The sequence below is a fragment of the Cryptomeria japonica genome, chromosome 7 (assembly GCF_030272615.1).
Source record: "Cryptomeria japonica chromosome 7, Sugi_1.0, whole genome shotgun sequence".
NCBI lineage: Eukaryota > Viridiplantae > Streptophyta > Pinopsida > Cupressales > Cupressaceae > Cryptomeria > Cryptomeria japonica.
Window position 1 is genome coordinate 679,076,276 of NC_081411.1, and position 16,775 is coordinate 679,093,050.

Below are 16,775 nucleotides of genomic sequence, written 5' to 3' on the forward strand. Positions count from 1 at the left end.
GTAACATTTGCAGTGCTTGTCTGTGATGGAGATGTCTGATCTTTGGTTGTATCATTTGCTGCTTTAGATTTGGTACCTTCGGTGCCTTGCTCTATGTCCTTGGGAGCTTCGGTTGAGATAGATGGCTTCACCGATGGATAAGGTTGAACTTGTTCTAAGATAGATTCACTAGAGACAAGTTTTGCATAGGTAGTACCTTCAATCATTTCCTGCTCCGGTTCTGCTTCTTCCATTACATCTTCATCAATTTGAATAGTGTCAGCCGGGTCTGGACCTTGCTCGGTGACATCTAGATCTTGCTCAGTGACATCAACAATTTCAATTTGAGATTGTTCATCGACATCCTTTTGTTTGAAGATCTCCTACCACTTGGCTTTTGTCTCATTCTCCACATCAATGTATAGCCCATTCATCAATTTTAAGGCTCTTTATTTGACAAGAAATTTAGAATTGTATGTGGTCAAATGCTCCTTGATTTCTGCTATGGACATATCAGGAAATAGATGGACTAGACTTCTTTCTCTTATTTTTTTCTTTGATTCCATTGCATATTTCCATCTGTTATCAATATGTAAGTATAGTTCACTCAGAAGTGACTTTGCTAGTTCTAATGGAGCTAGCCGAAACTTCAGAAGTGTACAGATGATAGCTTCTTCAATCTGTCGCTTCTCATCATTATTCCTAGTCTCATACTTAACATATCTAAATCCTGCAAATCCACCATATTCTTTAAGATTGGCACAAAAAATTTCAACACTGTGAATATTTATCTTTTTGCTTTTCACAATCTAGAATTTATTTGCATCATCAGACTCTGTATCACTTGACTCTTTTGCCAAAATGAGTCTCCGAGTAGATTTCTTATAGGTCTTAGTTACCTTTGGTGCAGTAACACACTTTTGCTTCTTACTCGATGATGCAGCTGATGCTCTAGTGTTGGGTCTCTTTGTTGGTGGGGTCGGTAGGGCCTTTGAGATGTCCTGTTTCTTTCTTTTCAGAACTTTACCCTTAGGCAACTCTATGCTTAATGTTATTGCTACCTCTTGAGCTTTTGATTCCTCTTCGGTAATGGCAAGATTGCTTTTGACAGGTGTAGAGGAGGACTCTTCTCTGAATTTATCAGATAAAACCTTTATCATTTTTGTAGCTTTTCTTGTAGCCTTAGGTACTACAATGCTCATTTTTACTTTCTCCTTCACCTCCTCATAGGTTCCATACCTTAGTTTGGTTGCATGCCTTGGCAATGATAAATAGGCATCAATTTGTTGCTGTGTAATATCATAATCAATCTCGTAACCCATTGGTTGCAATGATTGAGTCCTCGGTTCAACAACATTTACATAACAATAATCAGTGTCGACCTCAAAACATATATTGTCCTTGTATTTTTCTACTAGCTGTGGTGAAATCCTGTACTTGTTGTGCATTTTCTCTTGGAACTTGCTGATTAATCATCCATGATATCATTAAAGTTATCACCTAACTTCTTGATGAAGTCATTGATCTGATGGGTGATAGGTCGGTGTAGCTCCCATACTACTTTATTGACTGAGGGAAAGAACTTCTCAAAGTAGAAAAACATACATACAAGTAGTGAATTGAAATTTAGTGTATTTGCCGAGTTCTTCTTCGACTTCCTTATTGTGTTCAAGTTCTCAAACAAGTTCTTTAGTAGCACTTCACACAAGTCTACTTTCATTCCCTTCTTCACTATTTTGTAGGCCAAGTCAACTACAGCACATGGTACACTGTTTTCCCTTGTAGATTGGAAGAAATAGTAACCAATACTCTAATTGCAAACTTGAGTTCTGCATCAGTGACATTATTCAATTTCAGTCCTCGGTAATCAGATTCTACTCTAGTTAGACTGATTAGCTCTTTTTGTGATATCATTTTCTGTGCTCGTGCATGATCATAGATGGGATACTCGATGATCAGGTGAATGACTTCCTTAGTGATCTTAAACGGTTGCTCCTGTAGCCACATGAAATCATCATGTACTTTGCTCAAGATAAACTTAACCCACTAGGGTTTGAACACATGGGGATAGACTAGGGCTTCAGTTAATCCCTTGATTTTGATATGCTCAAATTTGCTATCTAGTTTGCCATCAGTGCAAAGTTCATCATATGTGTCACTAATCTCAACATGACTGAGTTCCTCAACACGACATTTGGTGAAGAATCTAACATCTTCTACTAACAAGACTTGATTCGGGATGAGTGAAAATGCAGTTTTGTCATTCAGTTTAGAGGCAACTTTGGGAGTTAAAGAATATTTCAGTGAGGGCTTCTCCACATTTTTTACAACTACGGGGTCTTGGATCTTGGGCACCATGGTAGGTTTCGGGTAAGATTTGACAAATTATCCTTAGGGTTTACAAACGACTGACGCTTCACACTCGATGGACAATAGCAATTTGACTAGATCGGAAACCAGCTAAATAGTGAATAGATTTGATGTAAATACCTTGAAATTCGCTCTAAATGAAGTTTGATCACTTTGATTCGCTCTACTTTGCTTCTCAAAAACTTGGTGAATGAAAATGACCACGAAAACACTTTTAAGTACTCAAAAATACCTTATCGAGCTTCGTGCAAGTTAGGTCAAGACATTAAATGCACTCGGTTCACCTTTTACCGATTGACTCCTTTTTGTGTTTTAACCGAGTAACCAACTTTCCTTTATTAATTGACTTGACAGGTTTCTTGTATACACCGACTTGACAGGTTTCCTGTATAGTATATAAACTGACTAATTGCATCTTAACTATGAAGATTTTGAATATTGTACATAATAGAATAGGAACTGTTATGATTTAACCTTTAGAGAATGCAGTCCCTTCATACCTTTTCTTGACTAATTTGAAATAGGTGCACCTAACTCGGTAGGTAAGGTGCTTTTTTCATCTGACATAGTTTCCTTCGTTTTCCAAATCATCTTGAATTTTTCTTTTATCTCTTCAGTGTCTCTTCTAGGTTGATCTTTGCAATCTCCAGCTAAATGTCCAACTTTGTGACAATGAAAACATGCCATACCAGGATTTCTCCATGATCTTCGGTTGTTCATTCCAAACCTTATAAAACAGTTGGCACTAAAATGTCCATATCTTCCACAACATTCACACCATATCCTTGTATTGTAATCCCATGGTACTGCTGCATATTGTCGGTAAGGATCTGTGTCAGTTTGGTAACCTCTAGTGTTTGCTCAGTGTGGATACCGCATGTAGTTCTTTTGCTTAGACCAGCACTTCTCGGTACTATGTCCATATCTATTGCAGTTTCTACAAAACCCTTTGAATTTTGCCTTCTAATAGTTGTTAATAGACTTTGTCCTACATTGATTAGATGTGTGACCATATATATTGCAATTGTAACAATATCCATTGGGCTTAGTGATATTCGGTTGCTTACCTTTTCTGATTTGGCATATGTTGGCAGTATGACCTTGATTTCCACAGTAGTAGCAAATAGACTTCTTCTTTTTGATGTTATTCCTATTTCCAACTTGCTTTGATGATTCTCCTCTCTCGGTAGTATGAATTCCTTTCTCAGTTGATTCTTTTCCTTTGTAACCGAGTCCTCCATCTTTGTAGGGTCTTCTTGTATTCAGTTGTTCATCCAACATCTTTGATGCTTCATAACTTTTCCCCAATGTTTCTTTGGATTTCTTCTCTGTTTCAAGTTCACCAGTCAACCTTGATACTTCAAGTTTCAATGATTGATTTTCATCATTCTTTAGAATTGGTTCATGATGTGCATAACCTAGTTGATCTGTCATATTTTGTTGAATACCAGTTAACCTTATGATTTCATCATCCTTATCAGATACTAGAGCTTCAAGTTGTTGTTTCTCCCTTTGTAGATCTCTTGCTTTATCCTCAGCTATCCTTAATGCATCTAGATTTTCAGTCATCTGTGTACTGAAATGTTCATGTTCTCTTTTCATTGCTTTTAGTTGATCAACCAATGCTTTGTTCTTTTCTTTCAACATTCCAATCATTTCTTCAGTCTCTTCAGATATACTGTTCTCAGATGATGTCTCGTTTTGTTCCACTAGCTCTTGAGAATCCTACAAGTCATCAGATAATCTTCTCCTTACTTTTAGAGATTTTTGCATTTGCCTTTGCATGTTTGCAATCACTTGATTTGCATTATCTAGCTCTTCTTGTAGATACACAATCCTCCAAGATTTTTTGTAGCCTTCCACTGATAAGATCTTTCTCTTTAGGTAGTTAAACCCTTTTCCAAGATTCAAGATCTAATACCAATTGTTAGGCCCAATATGGAAAGCTAACATACTAAGAGGGGAGGGGTGAATCAGTACTCCAAAAATTTTCTTTAATAATAACCTTACTGTTATGCATAAACAAAATAGTGCAGTAACATAAAATAAAGTTAAAACAAATAGATAACAATCATACATGATTCACTCCATAACACATATATTTTGGTCACATAGAAACTTTTGGTTAGAGAGAAAAATTGCGGTGAGGATGGCACCCACAACTTCACTATTGCAATAATAAAGATTGCCCAGTTAGAGCTACATTTAGCTATTTCTGATAGCTTACCCTATTAGGAGTAACAAGATCTATTAGATCTACCTTACTAAAGGATTTCACAACACTATATAAATGTTGCACTTGGTTAGAGGATTTACAATTTATAGACTTGGTTAGAGTTTTTTACCTTGTTAAAGGTATCTCTTACAACTTCAAAATATTACAATAGAGTCATTACAAATATATGCAACTTTACATCTAAAATGTTATAGCAGATTCCATGTGCTCAGAATAAGATTACCTAGCTTGTAGCATACCTCAGTAACCCATATTGTAACTCAGTAAACCCTTTTGTTTACTCTATTCTTTGACTATTCACTGATAACCTTCTCGGTGACCTCTCCGTGTCTCTGTAACAATCTTCCTTCATGCATACACACACATACACTCATACACATTCATCCATACTCATTTCTCTCTTCCCATGTTGTATAAATAGATCTCTTACAGTGGTGATCTAATTCATTGCTTCGATCTTACAAAAAGATTCCTCAAATGAATATCTAAACAAAATATTTCATTGGTTAGATTGACCTTGTAATCAAACATAATCTTCTAGTGCAATTTCCAATGTAAAAATAGTTAGATGTGCCTCAATCTTGTAACACGTTTTCATGTGCATGTCCAGGTTCAATGTATCTAGTAAAACCTTTCACTCGGTGAATATCAACTCGGTGAGTTATCTTTACTACTCAGTAGCCATGAGACAATACTCGGTAGACAACTCGGTGAATATTGCGTTCTGTGACTGCTTTCTTCTATAACCGGCTAGACTGTTCATATCGACTTCTTTGTGTGTACCGACTGCATGATTCAGTAATACTAACCGACTAGAATATATAGTATGACTTTGAATATAAAACTAATGGCAATTTGATAATTAGTAATAGTAAATTCATTCTGAAATTTATATATCAAAAAAAAAAGTTATCACAACTCAAAGTTGGCGCATTAGTCAATTTATAAAGCTTAAAGTATTCATCTAATTATTACAAGTTTTTATAATATGTCAATACTAAATTCGTTACAATTTACAAAAAAAAAAAATGATCTACTTAAAGATATGTTGTATTATTCTTCTATGTTCACTTTTTTTAGTAATGCATTTCCATTCTATCATTCCAAGAAAAAACAACCACACTAACACAATCAAATTTCAACAATGGATAGAAGATTCAAAGAAACAAAGGACATCAACAATGTCATTGAAAGCATGTTGCAAGAAAGCAACAAGTTAAAGACCAACCTCAGAAAGATAATTCAGCACTACGAACATAACTCACCAAACCAAATAACATAGAACCTCTCTACATCTTGTAGTGCTATAACAACCATACATAGTATTGAATTAGTGCCTTTACCAATACCAAGTACTGAACAATTAACTGATCCAATAGTTATTTTCACATTGGGAGACATAAAATTTAAATTGACTGATAACGTGCTTGGATGGGTTGCTTGGGTTGAACCTGTGTTTTTGTAATTATTGAATCTTTGAAAAGTTACATTCATATTTTGATTATCATTCGAAACAAACAGATGCATCTCATATTTTGAATGATCTTTGATGAGATGAACTCATATTTTGTTAACATGTTCTCAAATATGTAAATCATAAAGTGAAACTACAATTCATCATGCTTATAATTTACTTTTAATTGTCAAAAGGTATATATGCACAATGGCATCTTCAGCAGCCACCTTTGAACTAATAGAGCACTCCACAATTGATAATTTGGTAAGCTAAATTATCAAAGCTTTTCAATAATTTGGTAAGCTAAATTATCAAAGCTTTTCAAAATAGAAAGCTTTTATGCTCTTTTTTTTGACAATACATCTCTCTTTTCCATACCATCCTTTTCATTACCACATGCATCCTCTTTTCATATCATAGTGCAAATGTAGATGAATACTCTATAGATAGCATAGCTTGATTACATACTTTACTAACACAAGCTTTACATTAACAAGAAAGCAAATATATGACCTACTTAACGTTTAAATTAAATCTTCTATATTCATATTATTTTTTGTAGGCAAAAACCGAAGAATATGCCCCTACCCCTTTTTCAATACAATCTATCAATGCTGGGGATGACCTTCCTTCAACATTGATACAAGTTTTGTCATTTCAGAAAATGCAGAACAACACAGATGACACTGACAGACATAAATTAGTGTTATCTGATGGCACATACATGCAGTTGGAAATCTTGCCGTCTAAATATACTATTCTGATAGATTCAGATATTTTAAAAATAGGCACAATAATCCAATTATCGAGTTATACATGCGGATACATATGGAACACAAGGTAGGAAACAAACTATGGTTATTAAATACAATATGTTTCATCTCCTTTTAATTTTGTTTAAGTATAATTAACAGTAATTTAAAAAGAAGTCTTTTGTTTTCACAGGACTATTGTAATACTTAGTCTGGAAGTGAAACAAAGTGATTGCCTGTTCTTTGGTAAACCAGTATATCTATTCAAAGAACAACAACCACAAATAATGTCTGAGGATAGACCATCAACATCTAAATGATCTCTTCAGTTTGCCACTGAATTGCCATCTCCGCAAACAACAACTTTTGAAAATATAAACCTTGTCAAAAATTTGAATCCATACCAGAATAAATGAACAATCAAAGGGAGAGTTACTCATAAATGCCCTATTAAGGCATATAGCACAACCACCAAAAATGGCCATGTGTTTAGCTTTGACATTGTTGACTGCGAGGGCTCTGAAATTAGAGTCACATGTTTTGATGAAATAGCTCAGGTACACTCTAACCGTGTGGACGCAGGTTCACATTATATTATTTCAAAGGGATCCATTAAGGAGTCAAATGTGACGTACAACAAACTAAACAATCATTTAGAAATCATCTTGTCAGATGCATCCATATTGAAACGTTGCAACAACGAAGAACAAGCAGATCAACAACGTCCTCTTTTCATGCCCATTAGTGAATTGTTTCCTCTAACAAATAACATGTTGGCTGACATAATTGGCCTTGTTTTATACATTGGAGATATCATTCCAATACATAGGAAAGATGGCAGTCAAACATAGAAATGTGTTGTTAAAATTAATGATCTATCTGGTTCAACAATTGGCATCAACCTATGGGGTCCAATGGCAGACCGAAAAGGCCTAGAATTGAAAAATATGTTAACCGATGATAGTGTAGTTATCCTTGCTTTGCGTAATGCTCATGTTGGCTATTTCAATGGGAAGCTCATAAACATAACAGCTGCAACCACATTACATATCAACCCAACTTTTCCAGAAGCAGAACCTCTAACATTAAGAGGAAATGAGCCTTTGCTTGTTGTACCCTTTGTTGCAGAAACTATCCACATAGATGGGAAATATACCAGAATGAATATTTCTTCAATCCGTGAGAGGATGAGTATCAAACCAGAAACAATTCAGACTACTTTGCTAGCTGTTCTACGTTTTGTGAATGTAACTGACCAAAATTTCTATTATGCAACTTGTCCACTAATAGTCAATGGAAGGCCTTGCAAAAAAAATGTACACAACAAGTTGATGATTCTTGGTTCTGCTCTAGATGTGAAATGACTATGCAAGACTGTAATTATAGTTACCTCTTGCTAGTAAAGTTACAAGATGCCACAGGTACTCTATGGGCCACAACATTTGATGAGGGTGGCATTCACTTGCTACACAAATCTGCAAAAGAGTTGTGCGCACTACAAAATGATGCAACAACAATAGAAACACCTTGCTTAGAGATTAAGAGACTATTGTCACATCACTATTCATTCACACTGCAGGTTTCCACTGACACATATAATTCAGAATCAAAGATGAAAGTCACAGTCAATAAAGTCTCTCTTGTTGACTTCAAAGTTGAGTGTCATGCACTACTTGTAGAAATTGGCCACCTATGTACGCAGGCTTAGAGTTATAACGCATCTTTCCTGATTATTAAACTTTCAGTTTACAATACAATTATTACATTAGATAATTTATATATTTAATAGTTTTACATATACAAAAAATTACCTTTTACAAACGCATTGCTAATTCTGTAAATATCTATACGTACATTTCTTACATCTATCTCTTATCTCTTTGAAAGTTTTTCCTCTTGACATAAGTTATTTTCACTCATACTCATTACTTTTAAATGTACTAAATTCTATCTTATCAACAGAAAAATTTATACATATATGCACATATATCTTTTTTTTTTTATAATATCTATTTATATAACTATACAACATCAAAATTATTCATAGTTATAGAATTCTACAGATATACAAGTATACTTATATATGTACATATCTATATATAAGTATTCATAGTTATAGTCTTTTTTATATATACATGTGTAGTTATATATGTGCATATGTTCATATACAGAACTTTGAATTTTTAAATGATACGTGTATATACATGTGTATATGTATACATACATCTGTATATATTAGAAATTACTATATCTGTGCATATCTATATTACAATTTGATAGATCTGATACTTAATGTTAAGTACAGATGCCAAGCTAATAAGATGAGAGGGGGGGGTGAATCATACAACCTTAATCTTCCATAAAAACAACAGATTCAACAAAACAACAGAATAGATCACTACATGTACAAATAAACATCATGAAACCACTTTACATACAGAACAAATCCTCTAAAGTCACATAACCATAGATGAAGCAATTTTCAATTCTCATACATTCTTAATACATACTTCAAAGTTAACTATCTTCAATTATGAAAATTCTGACATACCTCTACTCTCTTTGAAATATTAGATATCTATCTAGCCTTGCCCCAACAAATTGATGCTATCAAATTGAAGAGAAGCCAGACCAATAGAACTTACTATACAAAGAACAGAGCCAATATCCCCAGGAAATGACAATTGAGACATCATGCACTACACAGACCTGGCAATAACTCAGGAAAGTTATTACAAATAGAAAACAATGATCTTGAGCAAATTAATGGCAATCAAACATATTCTACTGCTCCTAAACTTGCCGTGAAGACTCTTTCATTTCAAAATACATTGTCTAATTTCCACAAAAGGATTGATATGTTAGAGGTCACATAGCCATGTTCTGTTTGTAAAGAAATGTATGTGGGCATGACTATTAAAAAAGTCAATCACATACTTATGTGCATGAGATGTTATGGTGAAAAAGGGCTCTGCCGTTTCTCATTATCAAACAATATGGACCCAGGTGAGCAACCTTTTGTTTTAAAGTCTCTCTCTCAAGTAGAAGAAATGCTCATATCAAGAATTGCCCCTGTTTTACAAGTAACACATGCAAGGGGAGGCCAATACAAATATTCTAGCCATACAATAAACTTCCCACAAGATATTTCTGAAATTGCAATAACATTACCTCGTCATATTAAACAATTAGAAATTCTTATTGTCCGTAGAACCAATTTGCAAGGATTAACTTATGACTGTTATGTGAATAGATTTCACGTCATGAATGCATTGGCTTACAAAATGAAACATGATCAATACTACAAGGATGTAGTCGTTGATCTAGATGCAGTGCATCTATTGCCAGACTAGTCCACTGACATTACAGAGCTACTGCATTCAGTCGATCCACTGCAAGAAGATGTTGTTCAAGATACTTCCACTCTGCCAAATATTCACATTGAAGAACAAATAGGGGAGAATACTTCCTCATTTATCCCAAAATTGCCATCATCAATACCAGAACTTGATGCCATAAAAAACATCCTCCATCTAGACAACAGCAACAACAATGTTATTCCTTGGCCACAAATCAGTACATCACCCATCAATGAGTACAATACAAAGGGCCTCCTTTCCATGGCATTCCCAACACTTTTCCCTTCTGGAATGGATTTACCACTACAACAAAGAACAAAGCATGTACACTTACATCAATATGCTTTGCACCTGATCAAATATTATGATCAAAGATTTGGGCAACATGTTTGCTTTAGATATTATATCTACAATCTTATGATGAGACATCAATCCCAACAATCAGTTGTTATCTTCATTAAGACTAATCTAGAAGATAGTCTTCCACACAACCTTCATGGCCTAAAAGAATACTTACAAAATACACCCTCAAGTGAATTGCCAAATCATATCATGTGATATGCAGCCTCGTTGCATGCTACACAAGCATTTTGGGGAAAATCCTAGCGTGATCTTACATCCATGATAGAATAGTTAGGTACACCTACCCTGTTCTTTACCTTAAGCTCAGCTGATACAAAATGGCCAGACTTGCATAATTTATTGCCAAAAACAAAGTCAACTCCTGAACCCAACAACAAAAGATAATTTATTGAAAATTTAGTCAATAATCCACACATTACAGCCTTATACTTGCACTTAAGATTTCAAATCTGCCATGATGAAGTAATTGTCAAAGAACTAAAAACTATTGACCATTGGTACAGATATGAATGGCAACACCAAGGATCTGCACATATACATGGCTTTCTTTGGTTACCAGAAGCACCAAATGTCGATAACCTTGATTGGTCAGATCCTGCAAGTATCCAATCAATTAAACACTTCTTTGACCAGTACATTACAACATGGAATCCACGCCCTGAAGAAGATCACTTGAACAAACAATATATGCCTGCAACTTCAGATCCATATCTTGCAGATACAAAGATCATTTCCAAGTCTGATCCTTGCACTAATTATACAGAGTTGCTCAATGTTGTTCAACAACATACCAAGTGTTCAGAGTATACCTGCTTGAGGAAAAAAAACTCAACCCTTCAATGTGAGTACAAAGCTCCTTGGCCTGAACAACATGAATCATCATTGATATTAGATGACAACAATAACCCATCATACAAACTAGCAAGGAATGTCAATCATCTAAATGTACACAACCCAACCATGCTCGCCATATGGAGGGCTAATGTTGACTGTCAACCTGTCTGCTCCAAAAAAGCAGTTCTACAATATATCTCGAAGTACACATCCAAAACTGAACAGAAGTCAAAAAGTTATACTAATATCCTGAAACACATAGTTGAATCAACAAATTCAAATGATACAATTCTCTTGGCATACCAAAGACTATTGATGGGAATTGTTGCTAATAGGGACATTAGCACACAAGAAACTTGTCACATGCTATTTAAACTCCCATTGATATCTTGCACACACCAATTTGTAACACTCAATGTTGGCAAAAGAATATTTCAACAAATAGCTAATTGTGATGAAGGATCTTAAAGCTTAATATCTTACATCTCAAACTACATGAAACGACCATCAAAATTAGCAAACCTGACTCTACTTCATTCAGCCCAGCTATATACATATTTTGATCAGCATAAATCATGTAAATGGATGAAAAGAAAGCTACCAGCAATTGTAAATGTCTACCCACACCACAAATCTTTACCTTTAGAAGAGGACAATAGTTTTGAAAGTTTCTGTTGGAGTGAATTACTTCTTTACAAACCATTTCGAATCATTCCTCTACATATAGGGAACTTAGTTGAAGAAATTATAATGAATTGGAAACATCTTCAAGGTATAGATTACATCCGCTAGCATGTAAATAGTTTTGAAGAACACATAACAATAGAAAATGGTGAAGAGCTATAACGAGAAGACATTCAACAATCTACTCATGAAGATCTGTACGAATGGGAGTTCCTATCACAAATGGGAGTGTCAAACAACTTTGACGTTGCTACTCTTCAAATGCTTGGCAAACATGATTTTGATCTACACTTTGATTGGATTTCTTCTATACCTGCTAAACCACTGCATTCAAAAGCATCTCAATTTATTTTAACAGAGAAAAGCCAGGCACCCCACATCCTTTCCAACCCGCATTTAAATGCACCTACTAACTATGAGCTTGCAAGAAACCAAATTATTGCACTTGATATCATTAAAACTCATGCTGAACAGAACTTGCATTCTTCACCATTACGGTTAATCATTCAAGGCACAACAAGCACTAGAAAATCATTTCTTATTGACTACATATAGAGACAACTAAGTTCAAATTTAGAACCTGCACGATACCCTTTGCTTGTACTAGCACCAATAGGTGTTTCCACATATAATATCCAAGCAACCACAATCCATGTTGCTCTCTGCATACCCATTCAAGAATACAAACCCTTAACAAGCCATTCCCTATTAATGTTTCAAGAGCAATGCAAACATTTATGTTACATTTTAATAGATGAAATGAGCTTTGTTGGCCCTCAATTACTCATTAAGATTGATAAAAGATTGCGAGAAGTTTTTCCCAGCAGACAACATAAATCATTTGCAGCTATCTTAGTCATTTTGGTTGGTGATCTTGCACAAATTCTCCCAATTATGGATAGGCCATTATACGCATCTCACTCAATGGTACTAGCTCTATGGCACACATTCAATATGGTTGTGACCTTGGATATTACATTTCATCAACAAGGCACAAGTTCTTGATAGATAAGTTTTCGTGAAATGTTACTTAATATCCGCAATACAAAACCATTGCAAACAGACTGGGAATCCCTCCAATTGTGGTCCACCCATGCTTTGACACTTGATCAGAATAACCACTTCAGCTAACAAAAGCATTTGTTTGCAACAAATGCAGCTTCAAGTGCACACAACATAAAAATGTTAACACAATTGCACGTGCAACAACAATCATTGCCCATCAAAGAGATAAGCAGGCACACCAAGAAGAACAACTAGCATTTGAAATTCTTCTTTCTATATACTAGGAAATTATGCTTATTGCAAATTTATGGATAGAAGTTGGCCTTGTAAATGGTGCTTTGGGTCAAATCAAACGAATTATTTACAATGCAGCTTCCAAACCACCTGATTTGCCTAAATATGTGATTGTTCTTTTCAAACATTATACTAGGCCTTAATGGGATCCACAAAATGCAAAACATGTGCCTATTCCACCAATTACTAGAGGAAACTGCACACAAATTCCACTAGCAATGGCCTGGGGCATTACTATTCACAAATCACAGGGGTTAACATTAGACTTTGCCATAGTTGACATTGGCAAAATAGAGAAACAAGGCCTAACATTCACAACACTTTCAAGAGTAAAAGTAATTGAACACCTACGTATACAACCAGCCTTCACCTACCAAAGGTACTCACACTTGAAAGGTGCAACATCAACAATTCTTCGAAAGGCTGAGGAAGCCCACTTGCTTGAGCTGTCGCACAGAACAAAAGAAACATACCTACAGAACAAACACAATCAGGTATGCAAATCACATTTTCATTATGTTTTCACGTATTGTATATCTTCTATTCAATGTATCAACCCAAAACAATATTTGTACTTTTCAGGTTCAACAACACAACTAACGTCTATGAAATTGAAGAGCCCTTTTACATGTCCCAACTCTACAACAAAAGGTACATATCTAACACCCACTTCCTATTCAACGATTTTGTTGCTTTCAACAAATTTTTTCCCTGCTATTTACCAAAATTACTTTCTCATATATTATTATTTATCATAGGTTCCAATGCAACCCAACAAAGAAAGTTGTAAAATATATGAATATAACAATTACAAATATTAGCCACTTGTTCAATGCATTTAATATCCACTAATGATGTTCTAATATAGGGTTCTTACTTTCTTTATGTTCTTTTGTTGTTTGTGCACCTGACCACTTTCAATTTGCAGAACACCTCTTCCCTTTCACGGGTATTACGGTTTCTGAAGGTTAGCTTTCAATAAAGAACAACATCAAGGTATGTAAACCTTACCAAGTTGTTCAATACATTTAATATCCACTACTATTGTTCTAATACATATTATTTGCAATACTCTTCAGATTTTCTGTGACGTACTTCTAGGGTTCTTGCTTTGTTAACAATGTTCTTACTTTCTTTATGTTCTTTTGTTGTTTGTGCACGTGACCACTTTCAATCTGCAGGACACCTCTTCCCTTTCACAAGTATTATGGTTTCTGAAGGTTAGCTTTCAATAAAGAACAACATCAAGGTATGTAAACCTTACCCAGTTGTTCAATACATTTAATATCCACTACTACTATTCTAATACATATTATTTGCAACACTCTTCAAATTTTCTATGATGTTCTTCCAGGGTTCTTTCTTTGTTAATAGGGTTCTTACTTTCTTTATGTTCTTTTGTTGTTTGTGCACGTGACCACTTTGAATCTGCAGGACACCTCTTCCCTTTCATAGGTATTATAGTTTCTGAAGGTTAGCTTTCAATAAAGAACAACATCAAGGTATGTAAACCTTACCCAGTTGTTCAATACATTTAATATCCACTACTACTGTTCTAATATATATTATTTGCACCACTCTTCATATTTTCTGTGACTTACTTCCAAGGTTCTTGCTTTGTTCATGTTTTTTAACTATTTGTAAATTTGACCACTTTCAGTCTGCAAGGCACCTATTCACTTTTACACATATAATGTTTTCTACTGGTATTTGCTCACTATGTCACTCTTTACAATTGGTAAGTATTATACTTTCTCATTCACATTCCTTTACACCTTCAAGTTCTTTGATTGAATAATTGAGTATAATCTAATAATGCAAAAAACGTATTATTTGCAACAACCTTAAGATTTTTCATCCTGTGCTTGCAGGTTTCTTACTTTGTTTAGGTTGTTCATCTATCTCTACACATGTTCACTTTTTACATATTATGGTTTGTGAAGGTTTTCAATTCATAACTATTATTCTTTTCAACATTAACTACCTTCTCTCTTTAACATCCCTTCACACTTTTAGGTTTTCTTCACTCAAGAATACAACTTTCCATAAAGAACAACACCCAATACACCAATGTCAATACTATCAAGGTATGTAAATCTTTTCAGAATACAATAATTAACTTACTTTCACTTCTTCAACCAAATTTAATTATTGATTTCAAAAACTTATCTGCAGAAAAGATCTCTCACAACAAACAAATACTGACATGAATGATAGGTGACATTCCAATTCTACCATTTCACATCCATCAGGTACTATATTACTAAAAATTACTACATTTCAGATTTTCAAGGTTTTAAAAGTATTTAACTTCACCAAGCTTACATGTTATGCAAATCTAACTTATATAAATGAAACAATGATGCAGGTGTCTCATCATATAAATCATATGGAATTCAACAAAAGGCTATATACAATGCTGGTCTTACCAAGATGGGGGATGGAGGGTGGATAACAACAATACTTTGGGTCCAACAAAAATATTTGGTTGGGATTAATATACCCTACAAAAAAAAATGTAAATCAAATATTCATGATATTTTCTTCAAGTACATCATGCTGCATACACCAGCATGGGGGATGGTGGGTGGAAAATTTTCAAATTTGGGAACAACCATTGGTTGGGTTATGTACACTAAAACTCTCTTACTGTACACTTATCTATTTAACTTTAATAGAAATTTCTTATTCAATTATACAATGTGGAAAACCAAAACTTTCTTGCTATGCAATTATCTATTTGAATTAATATACCTCTAAATATTACAACTCTGATACATGTACTGACATATTACCTTTACAATCAGACCTATCGGCCTCCTGTTGCAGGCACTTCCCCTGCAACTGCTAGTTATAGTGAAGTGAGAGCAATTGTATCTTAAAATTGAGGTGAAGTAGCTTAAGAATAGGCATGTAATTCTATTGATCTAAGACTAGTGGTATTCAAAACTCAATACAACTATAAGTAGAAGAGGAAACACACCTAAGGAAGCTCATCTTCGTAGAAGATTATCTAGAAAAAGGAATATTCTACACTAATAATTTGAGAATGTTATAATCTAGATTGATTATTGAAAAGTCTCTTTAACATCTTATATACCCAATATATGTGGAAAGTAATAGTGCAAGATATTTGCATTTAAGACAAGATGCAACCCATGGTAAGAAGGAAAATTGAGCTCAAAAGGGTTCTCTCTTACTTGTTTGGTGGTTGTGTAGGTCTCCTAGAGAAGTGGATGAATCTTGTATTAAGGTCCTATCAATATTTCCTCCTACAAATATAGCTACAAAGATTTCTAAATAGGTTACAATGTGTTGGTATTTGACACTTATCCAAAGGTTCTACTTTTTTGTATGCAAAGTAGTCTAAATAATCATGGTCTTCCTTTTTTTCTTCTTCCACACTTTTTTGCTTCTTTCTTCAAAATTTTAGGACCACTTAA

At 34.4% G+C, this 16,775-nt stretch overlaps 1 long non-coding RNA gene across 1 annotated transcript; it reads left to right on the forward strand.

Annotated features, from left to right (window-relative positions):
- Positions 1–9,143: 9,143 nt before the first annotated feature.
- LOC131040381 (uncharacterized) lies at positions 9,144–15,934 on the forward strand. Its single transcript, XR_009358494.1, has 10 exons — positions 9,144–13,826; positions 13,915–13,983; positions 14,261–14,328; positions 14,514–14,581; positions 14,767–14,834; positions 14,993–15,070; positions 15,204–15,221; positions 15,349–15,419; positions 15,508–15,584; positions 15,701–15,934. It is a non-coding gene; the product is annotated as an uncharacterized LOC131040381 (long non-coding RNA).
- The last annotated feature ends 841 nt before the right edge of the window (positions 15,935–16,775 follow it).